Below are 19,996 nucleotides of genomic sequence, written 5' to 3' on the forward strand. Positions count from 1 at the left end.
CTCTCACCATTTGCTTTTAAAATGTATTTGGAATGTGAAACTTTAATTATAGATGTAATATTATTATACCCTGGATTACCTATCATACAGGCTACTTTTGAAAATATCATGGTTCCCGTGGGATTTGTAAAAAAGTACATTTCAAGCCGACGAAGTTTCATTGTCACGCAGCTGCGGGCGTCTGCTAAATTGAAATTTCATTTGGACTACTTATATCCCAGAAAACGTTACGAATTCCTTTGGGATAAGTGTTGAACGTTTGTGTGGAAAAAATATTATTACTTACTAAAAGTTGCGGGCTGTATTCTAAGTAGGCAACCTCTGTGCAATACAATCATTAATTTCTTAAAATGCTCATAACAGAAAAGTTGGAGGAGCATACCCCGGACCGGATTCGAAATTACACCCTCCGGAATCGTAGGCCGAGGTCATACCACTGGGCGATCATGGCTCTGTTTTAGGCTATCGGCCACATGTTAATAAGTGTATTGTGTGTGTTGATGACGCTATATCATGAGTAGACTAGACCTTGGGTCTAGTGTAGGGCGGAGCTGTGCCTTAAGAGCGGGAAGTCACACTCCTCACTAAGACACGGTCACTTTTTTCGGCTTCTTTCGGGACTGTTTGCCTTGGGGCATTCCTTCTAACACCTAAGTAGGTCACCCATTCAGATAATATTATATTAAAGAAATGAATGCATACTGGTGTAATTGTGTACTACAACTCTTACACTATTTTTTTTATTCTTTACAAGTTTATCCTTGACTACAATCTCACCTGATGGTAAGTAATGATGCAATCAAAAATGGAAGCGGGTCAACTTATTAGGAGTGGAATGAAAATCCAAACCCCTACACTTCTACACGACATCGTACCGGAACGCTAAATCGCTTATGGTACGACATTGCCGGTAGAGTGGTAACTAGCCACGGCCAAAGCCTCCCACCAAGAAAGAAAACCTCAATCGGCCCAGCCCTGGATCGAACCCGGGACCACCGTCTTGTGAAATCCACTGCACATACTCCACGAAGGCAGTCAAATGATAATACGAGTAACTGTAGATGTGCTTGTGTGAAGTGTGAGTTGGGCCTTAAGGATTGGTAAATCTTCACTAAGAGACCGGCTTTCACAGTCACATTTTTCAGCTCCTTTCAGGACTCTTTGCCTATAATTGCACTATAACTTAGCTGCATACTTTTATACCACAACTCTTTCACTGCAAAGTAGTCAACAGTACAGGGTACAGGGTCTAGTATTGATTAAAAACTGTACCGGCCATGGCTGTGCGTTATAAACAGACATAAATTAGGTCAGTAGGTGAGAGTTATTAAAGGACCACCGGGAAACTGGAGCTTACACATTTATCTAAGCAAATATAAGACTAGCAGAACCTCGCGGTTTCACCCGCCTATAGCTCCCATTTCCGTGGGGATACGGGGATAAAAAATAGCCTATGTTACTCCTTGATAATGTAGCTTTCTGCTGGTGAAAGAATTTTGCAAATCGGTCTAGTAGTTTTTGAGTTTATTCGTTACATACAAATATTTCCTCTTTATAATAAGTGTAGAAGAAGAAAGGCCTCGTCCTTCCACTTCCGTCTTTACTTTATGTGGCTTCGAATCAAAAGATCCTATGGTACCTTTTGAAGAAATTTTTAGACAAAACTTCAGCCCGGAGTTTGCAAATCAGTGGAATAATGTGACACCTTTGTGTCTTGCGTAATATCATGACCCTAAACGTTTCGTTATCTGATTTATATTTCAGTTTCTGATAGTGTTTAAAATGGAATGTTATCGTCCGCCAACCCGCATTGGCGTGGTGGCTTTAAACTCCATATCCTCTCTTCTATAATGAAGGGGCTTTGGCCTTTAATAGGGACGTCATATATGAGAAAAATTAAATTTGAATATGAAAATGAAAATAAAAGACTAACTGCTATATTATATGACGCTTATGATGCCTAGGCACTACCGAGGGATGTCAAACGAGTACAAGACTTCCTATCTCAGAAACCTGTATATTTTTTTATTTAAGTTAGAGCGTAATTAAGTTAAAAGGTTTTGAGTTTTTCCACGACGTTTACCATTGAATTATAATAATCTATGCTAATATTATAAAGCTGAAGAGTTTGTTTGTTTGAACGCGCTAATCTCAGTAACTACTAGTCCGATTTGAAAAATTCTTTCAGTGTTCGATAGCCCATTTATTGAGAAAGGCTATAGGCTATATTATCCCCGGATTCCACGCAAAGGCCGGCACGCGGCATCAGCTAGTTTTTTAAAATAAAAAACAATAACTATAAATTAATTGAAAAAAATAATGTTGACTTGACGGACTTTTTAATAAAATATATTCGCAGCAGCGTCGCCTTAAATACAAATCACAGGCCTCGGGGGTAGTGCCCACTGTCCCGTTTAATAAGCAAGAAATTATATATTCCGCTAGCCGGTACCCGGATTTTGCCTTCGTAGCATTTTATAATTCTTTCAGAAACATGACGGCCTCCGTGGCGCAGTGGTATGCGCGGTGGATTTACAAGACGGAAGTCCTGGGTTCGATCCCCGGCTGGGCAGATTGAGATTTTCTTAATTTGTCCAGGTCTGGCTGGGGAGGCTTCAGCCGTGGCTAGTTACCACCCTACCGGCAAAGACGTACCGCCAAGCGATTTAGCGTTCCGGTATGATGCCGTGTAGAAACCGAAGGGGTGTGGATTTTCATCCTCCTCCTAACAAGTTAGCCCGCTTCCATCTTAGACTGCATCATCACATACCATCAGGTGAGATTGTAGTCAAGGGCTAACTTGTAAATAATAATAATAAAAAAAACATGATATTCCAAAACCAATTTACTTGTTAATTAATCATGCTTTTAAAAAGTCTCAACTTATGTAATATCGTCAATTCAAGTGTTGTAGAACACTACAAACAATCTAGCACAACCTTGCTCGTTTTCACAACATGGACATTTTTGGATGATATCTACACATTCTACTAGCCTGGTTGTTGTTTTAGAAAGAAAATTTATGGGCTACCTAAAACAACAAAAATGCTATCTAATTTAAAATAATTGACAAGACTGGTGGAGAATTTTAATACTTTTGCTAAAAAACTCTTCTTAAAACCTATACAACACTAACTCTGTAGAGTTGGAACAGACAATTTGAATGGTCAAACGATAATATTTGTATGATCTATTAGGTCTGGTTAGCGTTGTCTGTTTTTTGTACGTATCAATTTATATAGCATTCTATTAACATATTCTATTAACACCAATATAATGTCGTGTTGCGTTAGTCACAACTTTCTCTGACTCCAGTTACCAACTTACCCGAATGAGTAAGTTCTTGTTGTGATGGATTATCGGTTCACTCAATTACGTTAACCCTTTCTTTTGTTTCTTTTGTGAGAGATTATTCACATTCAATCAGCTGATATACAGAGATTTTTATCGATAAACAACTTAATGTTTGATTGCGGTCTCATCAGAAGCCTTACCGTAGCATCGTACTGGAACGCTAAATCGCTTAGATACGATTGCGATTAGCCACTGCAAAAACCTTTTTAGAAGATACCAACCAATAGGGTTGATGACACTTAAATGGTCTTAAATTGTTAATAGATTAAAATATCATATTTTTTATCATAAAAATTTCTATATGTAAATATTTTTTGACAATACGAGCTAAAACGGCGATGATGGTCTATATTTCAACTGTTTCATGACCAAATCTTTTACAAACGGAGCGTTTGACAAAACTATTAGTTAACAATTAGTTTGACGTTTAGTACATCAAGTTACTTTGTGACATCACAAAATGGACGACAGCCTTTTTTGACGCTGTTCATCAAATCATGTTATGTCAAGCGAATAGCATGTGTTTAATGTTGATTTTTACCTGTAGGCGTTTAGATTCTTATGGCCCTTAAGTTAAACTGAACATCTCGTGATCCAAGTAGAGCCGTGAACTATATGATTAGCTACATTAATAACCCTAGGGAGAAAGCCCCACAAAAAACCGTCCGGGACGCTCGTGCTATCGGTCCGGACAACCGGAGATGAGTTTCTCCTATTAACGTAACGATTAAACAGCTATTAACCGAATGCCGACGTATGGCCGCCATGTTTCCTGTTTACTTGACTGATGGCTTGTCCGCAGTTGTTGATTTTACCCAATTACACTTAATTCAATTTGCTTTAGCTCGGTTTTTATCACTGTCACAGTGAGGTTAGAAAACTGCGCTTCGGTTTCTTTCACATGCTTACAGTGATTTAGAGCTTCATTTACGTATACATATGTGTACTCCTTTTTCCTACCTTAACAAACTTAATGTTATGAGTATATTTTAAAAATTACTAAATTTAACAAACTCTAGTTCTACAGGATAATTGCTGTGTTATATATTAGTGCTTCTACTAATCCACTAAAATTCGTTTAAAAAAAAAAACTAAAACACCAGGTGGACGGACGACATCAAGCGAGTCGCAGGTATTCGCTGGATGCCGGCGGCTCAGTATCGTGATGTTTGGAAGTCCCTACAAAATGCCTATGTTCTGCAGTGGACGTCCATCGGCTGACATGATGATGATGATGATGACAGTTGGACCAGGCCTAACTCCTAGAGGGGTATAGAGCTTAAGCCAACCACGCAGCTCCTACACCAGTTGGCGGGCTTAAATTGATTTTTTTACAAGGTAGCCCTTCATTACAATCTCACCTGATGGTAACTGATAACGCAGTCTTAGATGAACGCAGGCTAACATGTTAGGAGGAGAATGAAAATCCACTCCCCTTTCGGTTTCTACTCGACATCGTATCGGATTAGAGATTCATTTAGATCTAAATTAATTGCTAATAAACAATTTAACTGCATAACTTGTATTAGGAAGTGCTGGATTAAATTTGCGTAATCTAACATGTTTTGACCAAAACTTGATTAATAACAAGAATTTCTATGTTAACAAATCATCTAAAACATTTAGGTCACTAAACATCTCCCATAACACTAGAACAAGTTTAACACTACAAAGTTTAATTGGTTTTTGTATAATTGCCCAAGAAAATTGATAATTCGTTTATAATTCAATAATGTCCATTCGTTTGGAACTTGATAAGCGAGAAATTGGAAACAAAATCAACACTGTGAATAAGCATTGAAAACTTTACGGACGACAAGTAATCGAAATTTGTTACGATTACGTTAATGAATGTCAAATCGTAATTAATTACTGTATGAATTGTCAATAAAATGCTTTATTAAATGGAACATCAATTATGAATATTTAATTATTTATAAGTTCATTGTCAGGTTTAATTTTTGTATTATACCTAAATATGTATTGTTATTATTTCTCTTTTTATTTTATTTTTTGTGTCTGTATTAACTAACATACATTTTAAGCTATTGTTTTTTTTTTGTACACTAACAACTATGGCTCAAGGCCTGAAATAAACATATTTTTTTATATTATTAGTTAAATTTATAATGATTTCTAAAGAGCGACTGTTGAGGGTTGCCGGTTCTTCTCAACAGAACCTGCCTTCCGAACCTATGAGTCAAATTTGACTTTTCAAAAGTGCTAGTAAACGTATGCGTCCACTAATCCTCATCGTACGGATCACATCGAATGGATTTTATCCACCGTTAAATTTAAAAATGCTTTGATTTTAAATAAATGAATTTTGATTTTTATTTCTCAGATATATCGATCCTAAAATGTAAGTTGGTATGTATTATAAAAGCTATTATGTTTAATATATGGATAATGAAACACTAAGTAATATGCCAATGAGGCACGTATTCAGTATGCAGGACCTTATAAGACTGTGTCACGAGTAACAAATACGTAACACTATAATTATGTTACAGTATTATATGTAAGACCTATTACAATCATAACAGTCTTGATAGTTTAGTAGGCAGTTACCTTAAGGATGAATAAAAAAAATAAAAAAATCTTTTCTTTTTTAATTTTACTAATTTACAATTAAAATTTTTTGACATAAAAATGGAACCAACTTCAAAGACGTATTTCATTTAGGCATTTTGATTTTAACACAAAATTACTAAACCGAGTTTCATGAAGATGAAATGGGACCAATCTTTAAGTAAGTATACTTTTTCAAACAAAAAAATAATTTCAAAATTGGTTAATATATGACGAAGTTATGATGAGACAAACATAAAAAAGCATATGCGTCGAATTTAAAACTTGTTTGAAGTCGGTTAATTTAAAAATATTTTTTTTTATTAAGTACTAGCAGACACAGTAAAGGTTGCCAAAATTCATACTTACTAAAATACAACCTTCGCTATGAAAAAGTGGGGCTAGGGAGGAGGGGAATGTATGATAGATAAAAAAAATGTAAAAATCGGGCGAGCTGTTTCAGATAAGTGTGACAAACACCGTGGCATGATTTTTATACTATATTAGATAAAAAAAAATACAAGAGAAGCTTATTAGTTGGCTAAGTGTACCAACAACAACTCTAGTTTGCAAAAAAAGATACTTCATGATATCTCGGTATAAATCATTTACATTAATAAGTGCTATCAAACCAGTTATAAAACTGTCTCGTATTGTATTGTAGGCCAGTGATTTGCCTTTTTTATAGAGACAGAAAGTCTGTAGGTCAAATAATTAATATTAAAATATTCTAAGTAAAATATTAATTCGAGTGAAAATTTTCAAATGAGGTCAGGCCCGCGACTTTGATAACCTTGAAACCCCAATAAAATGATGTTTAGAAAACATTGTAATTCAAAAAATATTCGATTCATAAACACGTATGTATTAAGTTTTAAACTCAATTGAGTTTATAATAGGTAAATACGAGTATACCAATTATGACAGGCGTCCACTGATCCGCATCAAACGGATTTTTAATTTTACGTTAAATAAAATCCGTTTGATTACGATCCGTACGATGCGGAACAGTGGACGCACATGTATGATTATATATATTCTATACAAAGAATACTAAAATCCGTTTGATGCGATGCGTCCGACACGAACGCAAATGTGTGGACGCGCGCCTGTCATATAACGATACATTCCGGATTCAAAATAAAAATCTGAACTACGCAAGACCAACTCAAACGTATACGAGAATCAATGAAGTTTATAGCCACTCTGTAGTAAACCGTGCATATAAAGGGCAAATCGTGCCTCATTATCGTCATTACATTATCAACCAATGGTAGACGTCCATCGGCCTGACATAGGCCTTTTGTAGACCCAAACACTGTGATCCGAAACCATCTGTTGCCAACAGATTAGTCTGCAAACTAGATCACTATCTGGGTAGCATAGTATGAAAGATCGTTGCAAGTTGATCAACTCTGCAAAATTGGCGCTCCATACTGCTTTTCTTTAGGGTAAGTCACTGGATGCCCTGAACATATTATGTAGCATAGTAGAGCGCATTCTAGTACCTATATAAAGCATTTATTTAGAATTGTTTAAATAGCTAGTAAGCAAACACAGCTACAGTTGATTGCAGAGGCAATATGTAGCTTTCGAGAGACTGGACCTCACCACCACCACACATCACTATTAGACAAGTACCTGTAGTGCAAGTGTAGATTATGTAGTGGAGTGTGTATTTATGTATTTATGTATACTGTCCCTCTACTAAAGTGTTGATGAAGTTAATCTTAAAGTGTATCAACACTTTATGATTCATATGATAAGTGTGGAAATGCAATTATATAGATCAAGTGTAATGAATTATTCACGGGTCATCCAAATTCTAGGATTACGATAATTGTTCCTGTGAAATATAAATAATATATAACAGTAAACAAAATATAGTATTTAATAGAATAAGTAAAAACCAATTGCACATCATTTCATAATTATCATTTCAGCCATTAGTATCCACTAGACATAGGTCTTCTTTATCTTGAAACTCTGCATACCCTTTTTTGCTTGCTGGGAAATGCTTTTACGCATGCCTCCTGAAGGTGTCGTGGAAGAGACTCCTCCGCGGGACCAGGACCAGAATACCCCCTAAAACCCATCGCAACCCTCCACGTCTTAACAGAAGCAGCAACGGATCGAATGGGACAATCCACATTACTGTAAACTCTGCAGTCCTAACTCTGCCAACCTTATCAACTTCCTGTGGACATGTTGAAGTGCTTCATTCACCGAGTTAAGAGTTGATCTATTGACGTATGGTTACGGTTACGTTCATTGTCAATAGCCTCAGTATTATTTGTGATATATAGAAAATATTATCATTCAAGTGTAGTTGTCTAGACTACTTATGTAATGTTTAAATAAGTGATTACATTAACCACTGTATTACTAATATAGTCGGTCAACCAGTAAACCGTTGTTGTTGTCCGGTAATCCTTTGCTGTTATAGCGATAGAATAACATCTTTATGCTGTCGCCTGTACTCCTAACATGCTACTAACGACATTCTCAAATTATCTCATAAAGAGATATATCAATCTATAGATCAATTAAAACAATTTCTAAAAGTTGTTATGCAGAATTTGAGCTCCGAAATTGGTAGTCATTTCACGTATTTTACTTCTAGTGTCTATAGAACAGATCTATAGATATTACAGATTTATATTGTTTCTACACAATCAAAATATCAACGTATTGTAATTTTAATAAATACTGTTTAAAAATAAACATTAATAAAAAATTGTAAATTACCATACAGCGATTTTGTTAGAGTATATAAAATCATTTAAAATGATGGAAAAATATGGGGAAAATGGAGAAAGTTTAGTAAAATTATGTAAACACATTGAATAAGATTCACTTCATTAATGCAAGAGTGGGTTAGCGACTCTTTGACCTACTAAACTGACGATGCGCGCTCAATGAACATTATAGATATTCCGTTCCCGCCTTTTTATGACATACTACTGGACGCCAGCGACTTCGTCCGCATGGAAATTAATATAAACCTACAAGAAGCTTTACAAATAGTCAACTGACATTTCAAAAGTGGTTGTAAACTGAAATAAATGAATTTTGAATTTTGAGTTCTGTCACCATATTAGGGGTTGAATTTTAAAAATTCATGAATATATTTGGAATTTTTTTATATGATTTATGAACAAATTTTAAAACTGTACCTCTAAAAATAAAGGACTTTCTTTACAAACTTTCAACCCCTATTTTACCCCTTATATTTTTATTTTAGGGTTAAAAAGTACTGTATGAAATGCTTCAAAGTCCTATTTACCATTATACTAAAATTCATCTTGATCGGTTCAACAGTTTAGCCATAAAAAGGTTACAGTCAGACAGACAGACTTACTTTCGCAATCATAATATTAGTATAGATATCTCAAACTATGCAATTTTTCCAAGATTTTTTTCTTATATAAGAAACATAATTTCTTCTTTTTAATTGTATATTAATTAATTATTTTATTTTCAAATTAAAAAAAATATGTTATACTAAAAACAATTCATTAGGGACTTTAAGATTTATAAATCTAGTGAACCCAAAAGCAATGTAAATGAATAATTTTATTGAGGAAATTTATTTGACAGGACAGGACATTTCCTGTCGTCTGTGATAGTGGGTACACCCTACATCCAACAACAACAGCAACAGCAAGGATGAAATCCTAAACCTTCTAGATTTTAGTTCCTTTAACCCTGGACTAGAGGCTTATATAATATTAGGTAGTGTAAACAATATTAATAAAAAGGCGACATACCGTAAAAGCTTCCGAATTCAAAGCAACACACACAAGGTCACAGTTCTCACAGTTAATGCAACGTTCCCACAGATAAAAATCGAAATCGGCGTACACGTGCGGTTTAAGATTGGTTTCCGAGCGCGACGATGCGCGCGCGCCGGCTCGAGAGTGACAAGTGGTTACGACGCAGGTGTCAGGCTCCCTCTAACAAGGTCGGGCCCCCTCTCTACACCCATTTCACCCGGAGAAAGTCTGCCTACATACATACCAAATTTTCGAACTGATTGAGTCGGAATTAAAGGCCCGGTGATGAATGAACCGCGGGGTCAACGTTGAAGGTTACAGAAGTTCAACTTGCTCAATATCCCTCCGCATCGCGCCGGGATTAATTAGTGGGAGTGATTTGTACTTTATATCTACGTAGTACTCCTTAATCCTTTACATGTATTGACAGCTTGGCCCGAGGCTCGAGTCAAATTATTAGGAACTTTCTAACTCTAGCTTGGGAGAGATATGTGATCTTCAACACGACGTGTAACGTCGATTTTAAATTAATTTATAGTAGCTACATAAAAAACACTTACGTAATATTATTAATGAATCTCTTACTCCTTATATAAGCTTTATGCGATAGAAACAAAATGTTAATATTCATAAAGTTGTTTCCTGTAAAAGGGTTGTTACAATAACTAACAAAGAATATAAATTTAAGTCTTTTGAAGATCTGCTAACATTGCTGGTTCCTTATTATATCTCATAAAAAGGTGCCATTCCAACACAAGAGATGGTCACCGTGACGATGGAATATCTAAAAACTCTAGTTCCCGGGTACCTACTTTACTGGAAATAAAGCCCGTGAAGTTTTATATTTTAAGGACAAATAATCTACCCAGGGTCAAGGGACAATTTTGCAGATCCACTCGACCCCAACCAATGTCAACAATCATCATATAGGTAGTGCTTACAAGCTGTATACTTTTACTTCAGCTCTAGGTTTTATTTGTTACGAAAAAGTGTCATTGCTTCTAGACACTCACGAGATAATACAAAAATTTTGTCCAATCCTGTTTTGAATATTCAACAAAATAGCAGCGATCCTTTAACTGCGTTTGCACGTTTAGCATTGGAAATATCCTCGGAAATTTTAACAACACCCTTAGTTACTTGGATCGATAATTCCGGTTTAGGATTGGATACATTGCTAAAATGTCGAACTTTTCTGGCCATGTCTTTCTCAAAAACCGAGAAAATGTTGCAAACTTCATTAGTTTTCCACACTTAAAACGCAATAGTAAAGTATACTTGTAGTGCAAAGCACAGTTAGGCATTAGCATCAAAACAATAGTGGCATACACACCACTGAACACTGGGAATACAACCACATAAGGTAAAAGGCAGAACGACTCAATGAAATAAGAAGTAGGCAGTGCCTCATGCCTGCATTAGTTTACCTTCTATTGGAACATTGGAATCTGTATCGTTATTAGGTCCACAGAAGGTATTGTTAGCAAAACTGTTACAAAGAGATAGCAATGAGTAAAAGTACCTACCTTTTATTTTTTTATTACACAGAATTTGAGTGCATTAAAAAATTACTTATGGTATCGAGAATGCAGAAAAACATGTCAATGAATAGCTATTCAGATGAGTTTACAAATATCGTATATTTGTAAACTCAAAGTCAAATAAAATAATAGTCGAGAGATTTAAAAAGAGCTGAGAAATAAATAGAGATCAAAACAAGGCAAACAAGGTTACTGTTCATTGAAAATAACTAATTGCCAAAATTAAACATGGTGTTATAAAAGAATAGGAAGTAGATCATTTTTTTCTTTTCTAATTTTTAATTCTGCTTGACGAATCCCGATGAAATTCGTGCTGGTTTCAGTTCAGTTCAAGTGGACTTGTTTCAGTGAGATAGGACTTAAGAATCCGACATAAAGAATTCCATGCGAACAAAGTTAGCTCATCTGACAGTCAACAACTAAATAAATTAAATCTCAAACAAACCTTTTCTAGTTCAAGTTAATTCACATACAATTTCCTCCAGAAAACCAATTAAACAAGTCCAAAACGATTAACCTCAATAAACGAACGAAATTGAAAAGCGAACGCGCCGGTTATTTTGAAAAACCCCATAAATTAAACCGTCCGCACCTTAGCAATTACTTTCGACCAACTATTTTGGCGTAATAAAAATTGACGATTATTTTGCAGTGAAAAGGTTAAAGTCAGAAACAATTTCTGACACAGATACGTGGCTTATAAATGTCCAGAATAAATACCATGCGGTTTCTGGCCCTAAGGGCATTTTCGTTTCAGTCGAGCCGACTTTTTATACAAGTGACAGCAAATGTTTTATTTATTGGCAACAACTCTTTATGATGTTAATTGAAGTTCGTTTATAATATTGAAAATGATTGATTTTTTGTAAAATGTCTTCATCATCATTCTTTACCGAGGCCCGACACCGACGGCTGACGGTCTCCGTGGTGCAGTGGTATAACAAGACGGAGGTCCCGGGTTTGATCTCCAACTGGCCCGTTTGAGGTTTTCTTAATTGGTCCTGGTCTACCTACCCCAGGCTAGTTACCCCCCTACCGATGGGAGGTAACTAGCCACGGCCTATGCGATTTAGTGTTTCGGTACGATGACGTATAGACACCATTTCATCCTCCTCACAGCCCACTTCCATCTTAGATTGCATCATCACTTACCATCAGGTGAGATTATAGGCAAAAACTAACGTGTAAAGAATAAAAATAACTGATTCAGTACCTAAATAAAATTCTTTCAGTGTTAGATAGCCCATTTATTGAGGAAGGCTATAGGCTATATATTATCTCCGTATTCATACGGGAACGAGAACCACGCGGCGTCAGCTAGTAATAAATATTTCTCACTAAGAATTAGGTAAAAATATTGCTTTAACTGCGGTCTAGGTGCCAGGGCAACCTACGCAGGAGACATTTAGATAAGTGTAGTCCGTAGTCCAATAGCTCGGCAGACCAATACAACCGGAAGGATATCAGACATTGGACCAACGGCATTACATACTCTGTGAAGCAAGGGGCTCTCTGAAGTACCAACGGCAAGCGGCTTTGGAGGTTTTCAAAGCCATATTTGTAGGCCTAACTCGAATCTCTAACATCATTTTAAGTGGCTGAATTACGAGTAGCAAACCAACGATCAATGAGGCAGTTAAAAAATAAATCCAATGCTTCACTAAACCACATGAATGTGGCATGCCATCGTACAAAATAGTAACTTGTCTTCAAATCACGCCTATATTATATGGGCGTCTCCAGTGAATACGTCGGAACAATCGGCATTCGATCTATCAGGAGTCATTTGCGCGGTCAATGTTATCTGCGACACATCTCTGATCTCGTGATAAATGGTTGTGAGATGAAGCAAATATACAAAGTACGTCTCATTTGGGACGAGGAATTAGCTTTTGTTTTCTTTTGAAATGGATCTTTTATCTCTTTATCTCGCTTCTGTCACTTGCACAATGGGTGTTTTATATTCAAATTCAGAATGTTCTTTATGCGGGCTGGGTTTTACTTTTCTTGTTCAGTTATTTTCGTCGAATATTTTATTTGCGATATAACACTTATCTGATTTTTATAAATTTAGGTATACTTCTGTAATATTAGATATTAATTATTTCGTACTATCACGCGTAAATTATTAATTCCAAAAGGCCAGTCTGTGAGTCTAAGCCGAATGATAATTTTATACTATAGAACGATTACGTCCCTACAAAATCACCGCAAAAAGTGATCCGAACAATCCGAACAATAGGCTACAAAATTGAGCGCACACATGCACAATTTTGTCTTTAATTTCATTATTTGTTTATGTATATATAGTTTTTACACTTCCTAAACACACAACTCAACATTGTAGACGATATTTAGGTATTATTTGTTTAAATAACGTTTTTTGTTGTCCACAACTAACTTTGAAATGTGGAAATTTCCTCATTTTTCATGACCTAGTAACACATCTTACAGTATTTAACATCATTGGACTAAACCTTTGACTTTTGAATATAATATCAAGTATTCCAGTATACTGCGTGCAAATGTATTGCAGGTTGCAATAAGTTAGCGGTGTGTTTGATCACTTAAATCACTTGCAAATTATCAATTTTAATTAGAAGCAAAAGCATTTAAGGTTTTATTGAATGCAAAAAGCATGAACAAAGTGTTTATGTGAATGATCAAAAGATTTTCAAGATGCATCTAGCTGCGCTATATGATTCCTGTGGTAGATATTATCTATACCAAAAATCTCGTGTTGATAAATGATAGTGATGACTAATAAAAAGGATGTGTTCGAATGGTCGCACTCCCCTTATCTAGTTTCTACCAATTTTAATGGAAACTTGTAACTCGAATAAGGATTTTCCAGATTTGAGAATACGTCGTAAACGTCATTTGCCCCATAAATTAATTCCTATTTAATGTCCTCGTTAGCAACCCATTTTCAGCTCACTTTTGAGCACGAATCTCTTCTCAGAATGAGAAGAGTTAGGCCATTAGTCCACCACGCTTGCCCATTGCGGATTAGCAGACTTCACACACGTAGAGAATTGGGGAAATTCTCAGGTATGCAAGTTTCCTCACGAAGTTTTTCCTTCATCGTAGTAGTATATTTGTATTAAATAAATTGAAATGGCAGAAGACATTTCCGGGTTAGCTGGTTTCTAAATTAAAAATAGCTTACTATTCCAGGGTACACCGAATACCGATCTTTGTGCCAAATTTCATTCAGATTTCTTGAGCCGTATCTGGCTTATAGATGTGGAACGGACCAAGTTCGTATTAGATTAAAGTGTTTAGTCTATTTTAGATATCATCATCATTATCAACCCGTATTCGGCTCACTGGTGAGCTTGAGTCTCCTCACAGAATGAGAGGGGTTAGGCCAATTGTCCACCACGCACAAGTGGCGGTGGAAAATTTTAGATATAACAAAATGTATATGTATAATGTAAATGTATAATGGAAAATCTTAGATATAACAAAATGTATAATGTAAAATTCAAGTTACAATGCTAAAGTAAGCTTACTCAAGCATTGGAACTTGAATTTTGCGTACATTTTTTTCAAGTGAAATCATGTGGCTAATTCTTAGCAAGTTCGTCTAAAGTAATAAAACATACGAATGATTTTAATCTAAATTTTGCAAACCTGTTGCTTCATTAGGCTCGTAATTCACTTTCGATGTCCTAAATTTTGTTAATTATATTGTTTTTAGGCAAATAAAATGTTTAATTACCAAAACAAGATAGACGAGCCGCAAAAATTTCTTACGACCATTTTGAGTATTCTGTCAAACAATGCATCCGGTGGAGTGAAGGTGAAATCGAATTAGACGCTCGTGGGAAAAATTACACGAGACAAAAATAGCTAAGCGTGTATTTGTCTATAACCTTTCTTCTTTACAAACGCTATTTGCATATGAGTTTTCGTAGTCGCTTTCTCATTAAAACGTATTCTGTAGGTCAGTATTTAATTCACTTACCTTCATAGAGTTAATACATTGAGCTTCGTGAGTTAAGTGTTCTGAGCTCCATTTTTTTTTCCCTGGAGGAGGAAAAAATTCCTGCAGACTCCTACCTGTCGACAGGGCTATCTGACTTGCACGGACTAGAATAACCTCCTCTGTACTCCAAGGTACGGGACCGTAATGCATTACTCCATGCCCCCCTCTTACGAATTTTCTCTTTTCCTCTTGTCATCTTTCCCAATCTCTCTTCTCTGTGTCTCTCTTATCATCTGGGTCTAAACTCTATATCCCCTCTCCTATGAGGAAGGAGGCCTGCCTGTAATGGGACCTTAAAATAAACTGCACCTACGAGGTAATCATTTACAATTAAAAACATTCTTGCGATTATCAAAGTTCGCAGTGATGACCTACGTCGTAACTATCGCTTGATCGCTAGTATGAGCGTCATAGGTTAGAGTCACTCAGCAAAAATGGAGTGAGCTATGCTTGGAGTGTCGAATCAGCAGTAAGAAGATCCGCAGAAGTATCAAAGTCCGATATAGCTCAGCGAGATGTGAAGCAGTCCTAGCCTCTGCGCTATTTAAGCAATTACTTAGGGCATCTCATCCAGAGGGGCATCAAAGGCGACCGTGAAAAATATGAGCACACGAAAACTAAAGAGATTTTACAATCTGCGCGGTTTAAATTGACGTTGATTGGTAATACATAACTTACGATACGAATTAACATTTTTTGAATTAATTATTAATTCAGAAAGATTTTTTAGGATAACAAATTACCTTAATCCGGCACTGAGTTGAAGAAGTCTATTAGTTCGCGTGCGTGTTGCCAGTGGTGACCTATGGTTCCGAGACTTGGTCGCTAACTATGGGCCTCAAAAGAAGGCTCAGCGTCACACAGTGGACCGAGCTATGCTCGGAGTATCTCTGCGTGATCGAATCAGAAATGAGGAGATCCGCAGAAGAACCAAAGTCACTGACATAGCTCGAGTCGCGAAGCTGAAGTGGCAATGGGCGGGGCACATAGTTCGAAGAGCCGATGGACGTTGGGGTCCCAAGGTGCTGGAATGGCGACCCCGCACGACAAAGCGCAGTGTTGGTAGAGCCTCCACCAGGTGGACTGACGACATCAAGTGAGTCGCAGGGATTCGCTGGATGCAAGCGGCTCAGTATCATGATGTTTGGAAATCCCTACAAAAGGCCTATGTCCTGCAGTGGACGTCCAACGGCTGATATGATGATGATGATGATGATGATGATTAGTTCGAAAAGCCGAAAAATTTGATTTTGATTTTTATTTTGAATATTTATTTTAACGAAACTACGTCAACTTTTTACGTCATCTTGCATCATATGGCAATGAGTTTTGGTGATCAACTTATCTAATTGTTTTGTTAAAATAATGTTACCACTTATCACTATTACTTCTATACTAATAAGATGCAATGGAAAAATACATATTAGATTGTACTACAAGTATGTGTTTCACTCACTGTGTTACGTCAAAATAACCTAAAAAATGGATACATCCGTGCATAGTTCTTAAAGTAGTGTGAAAAGGAAATAAGGAAAGGCTTAAGTAAAGGAAATGAGCTGATTATATCAACCACACGTCAACTAATAACGAATGCATGCCATTGACAATTCATTCACTGTTGCATTGCACACAAAACTTTAAATTAATTTGACAGAAGTGAAAGTTGCGTCCTTTTTGCCTTCGAACAATAGTGATAGAGCTTGCCAGGAAGTACGCATTGCTTATTTTTGCCACCAAAAAGCATTACTGAGTTCTAGTGTAAATGACAAATCCAGCGTGAATGGTAAAAAAATAATTAGGTAAAATGAAATCTTTTTAACAAAAAAAATCAACCGACTGCAAAATTACGAAAATAAACTAAAAAGCGAAAAATAACATCGTATGCAGAGCAAGTACAAAACTTTTTAAGGTAAAAATGCAAGTGTAAGTTATCCTAAATAATTATAGATCAAATAATATAGAATTTTTTAAGCTAAAAATATAAGTGTGCAGGGACGGTATCCTAATTTATTATAGCAGCAGTACTGAACCCAGTTGCGCCGGCGCAGGCGTTTTTCAGCTCTGCGCAGAGGAAGTGAAACCTCAGGTTGCATGTCGGTCGGCAAGGTCGCCAGTAGGATGCGCGCAACTGGGCTGGCAGTGTCAGGCGCACCGATATACGCTCGACACAAAACTGTGCGATGCAACGGACAGAAAGGAAGCGTATACGGTAGGCGTTCACAGATCCGCATTGTACAAGTACGTTAATTTTACGGCAAGTAAAGTCCGTTCATTGCGATCCGTACGATGCGGGTCAGGTGACGCACTTGGATGACTTCCTATACAAAGAATATTAAAATTCGTTTGATGCTATGCGTTTGATACGTATGCGGATCAGTTGACGTTTACTCGTCCTATATTTTAACCCTAAATTAAACAGACCCTCTGTTTAATTTATGTTATAAGTATCAATGCATTGCATTTTGTTTTTGTCTTTGGTTTGAGTCACTGATTTTGTCATCGTAGTTCATAAACAAAACAGATTTACGGTTGGGGTTGTAATTATTTTTATTTTGTATATGCGTTGAACCAATTATGCCAACCAATTGAACCAAATATGCATTGATTTTCTGTTTATCATGAGTTGAACTAATTATTTGTTCGTCAGCTATTATTACTTTTTGAAAAACCTATGTAATTTTATTTGAAAGTTTTTTTTATTAATTTCTGGATTGACAATAATTAATCAATATTTGTATCTACTTTTTGAATGGTTAAAATAAATTATTAAGTATTAAGCAATATTGTTTTATTTTTCATTCATTTTAAAGATTAGAAGCAAAGTTGTTTAATTGACCATTTTGATTTGGCCGTAAATGGGTTAATATATTATTATGTTTAGGACATATATTTTACATTGCCTAGTGAACGAAGCGTTAGTGCACAGTTTTGTAGCGAATGTATATTACTAAGAACGTGCGTAAGGCGCGTGCGCTGCCCGGATACGACGTACGTTTCTAGGAGGTGACTATTTATCCTAGCTCACTAGATAACTGCGGGCTTTTCTACCGACTGATCGACTTTTACAATTTGTAAGGCCACGTAGAAAAAAGTAATATATTCTCTTGACTCCGTTTGAACTGCGTCAATTGGTAGCTTCTAGCTTAGGATTTATGTTTCCCTTGGCAATATTTTTTATGTGTTTGTATGTTTTCATTAATATTTTACGCTACAATGACAAATTGGTACGAGTAGTTGAATGTAGTCGTAAAATTAAATGTATCTATTTTAAAATTCATAAATCTTACCTTACCTTGTAGTTACTTCCAAGCGTTTTTACATTATTTTAGACAGATCCAGTAAGGGAAAAAATGTCCCTTATAATTTTTATGTGTCTGTATTGTATTCCACTGTGATGTCTATTTGCTGTCTGTCAGCTTAAATTAATACCATTGTATATCTCAACTCCAGGCTGCTATTATGATTTTTTTTGCAATCTCTAAAACGTATTTTTTTGTTGGCCTCACCTGGGTTTCGATCCTAGGACCTCATTATGCGTAGCTAAACCAGCTAACCAAGGGATCAATGACGCAGTCTTTCTCGACCTTAGAAGGAGGCTCAGCCTTTTAAAAAAAATATGAAAATGTTCGATGATGTCGAATAAAAACCAATTCTCAGTAACTTCAAATTCCTTTTTGAGTCCTTGAAACTGACAAAGTGAAAGTAAAAATAGAGAGTGTTTTACTTATGTCTAGAAATTTTAGAGCATTCATTTTATAATAGCCATATCTACGACTTTACGAGCAAGTCATACAAAGTACGGTAATCCAAGGTAATGGCTGTCAGTGCATGCAATATTACGTGTCCACAGAGGAAAGTCATTTTTTTTCATGACAAGTTACTATTCGACTATGATCTCACTTAATGGTGAGTGACATTGCAGTCTTGAATGAAAACCTTAGAGGATTTTTAGGTTGATTGAATTTTTTTAGGTAAATAGGCTAACACTTGAACTGAAGCTTCTATATCTTTACGATTATTATGGGTACCGTCTTAAGCCAGCGGATGCCCGCGACTTCCGCCCTTCTACTCCTCATTATCGAATTCGTTCCTAGAAGATGTCTACTCATCATCATCATCATCATCATATCAACCGATGGACAGGACATAGGTCTTTTGTTGAGTCTTCTGCATCCAGCGAATCCCTGCGACTCGCTTGATGTCGTCAGTCCACCTGGTGGGGGGTCGGCCAACACTGCGCTTACTAGTGCGGGGTCGTCATTCCAGCACTTTAAGACCCCAACGTCCCTCGGCTCTTCGAACTATGTGCCCGCCCATTGCCACTTCAGCTTCGCAACTCGTTGAGCTATGTCTTCTACTTATAAACGATGTCTCCTCTAAACTGTCGCATCAAAGTCAAGTGCCTCATATTGCTCCGACAGCAACAGTGGCATGCACTTCATATATGCAAAAACACACTGCCTATCCCGAGGACTCAACACCAATATGTATTGGAGAAGAAATTTGCCACTTTTCATAATTTGTATGTATATTAGAGGCACAATTATTCGCCCACTTTAATATACTCGCGTCATATTGAAATGGGCGGATAATTGTGCCTCTGAGTGTATAAAGCCTTGTATATATAATATAGGATTCCAATCCAATTGAAATATAGTGAAACAACTTGTGAGCAGAAATAAACGTGGTTGACAGTTGTTTTCTTCTTTATACTTTAATTGTCTTATTTCTTTCAAAAGCCTATTGTTCTTAATAGATGGAGT

General features: G+C 36.3%; 1 protein-coding gene across 1 annotated transcript in view; it reads right to left on the minus strand.

Annotated features, from left to right (window-relative positions):
• LOC112046938 (uncharacterized) overlaps window positions 1-9,844 on the minus strand; it is a 43,404-nt gene extending 33,560 nt beyond the window's left edge. The window contains exon 1 of the mRNA XM_024083794.2: window positions 9,696-9,844. The gene's annotated coding sequence lies outside the window, so the exon portion shown is untranslated. The remainder of the gene's footprint in view (window positions 1-9,695) is intronic.
• Between the last annotated feature and the right edge of the window lie 10,152 nt (window positions 9,845-19,996).

This window comes from Bicyclus anynana, chromosome 10, assembly GCF_947172395.1.
Source record: "Bicyclus anynana chromosome 10, ilBicAnyn1.1, whole genome shotgun sequence".
NCBI lineage: Eukaryota > Metazoa > Arthropoda > Insecta > Lepidoptera > Nymphalidae > Bicyclus > Bicyclus anynana.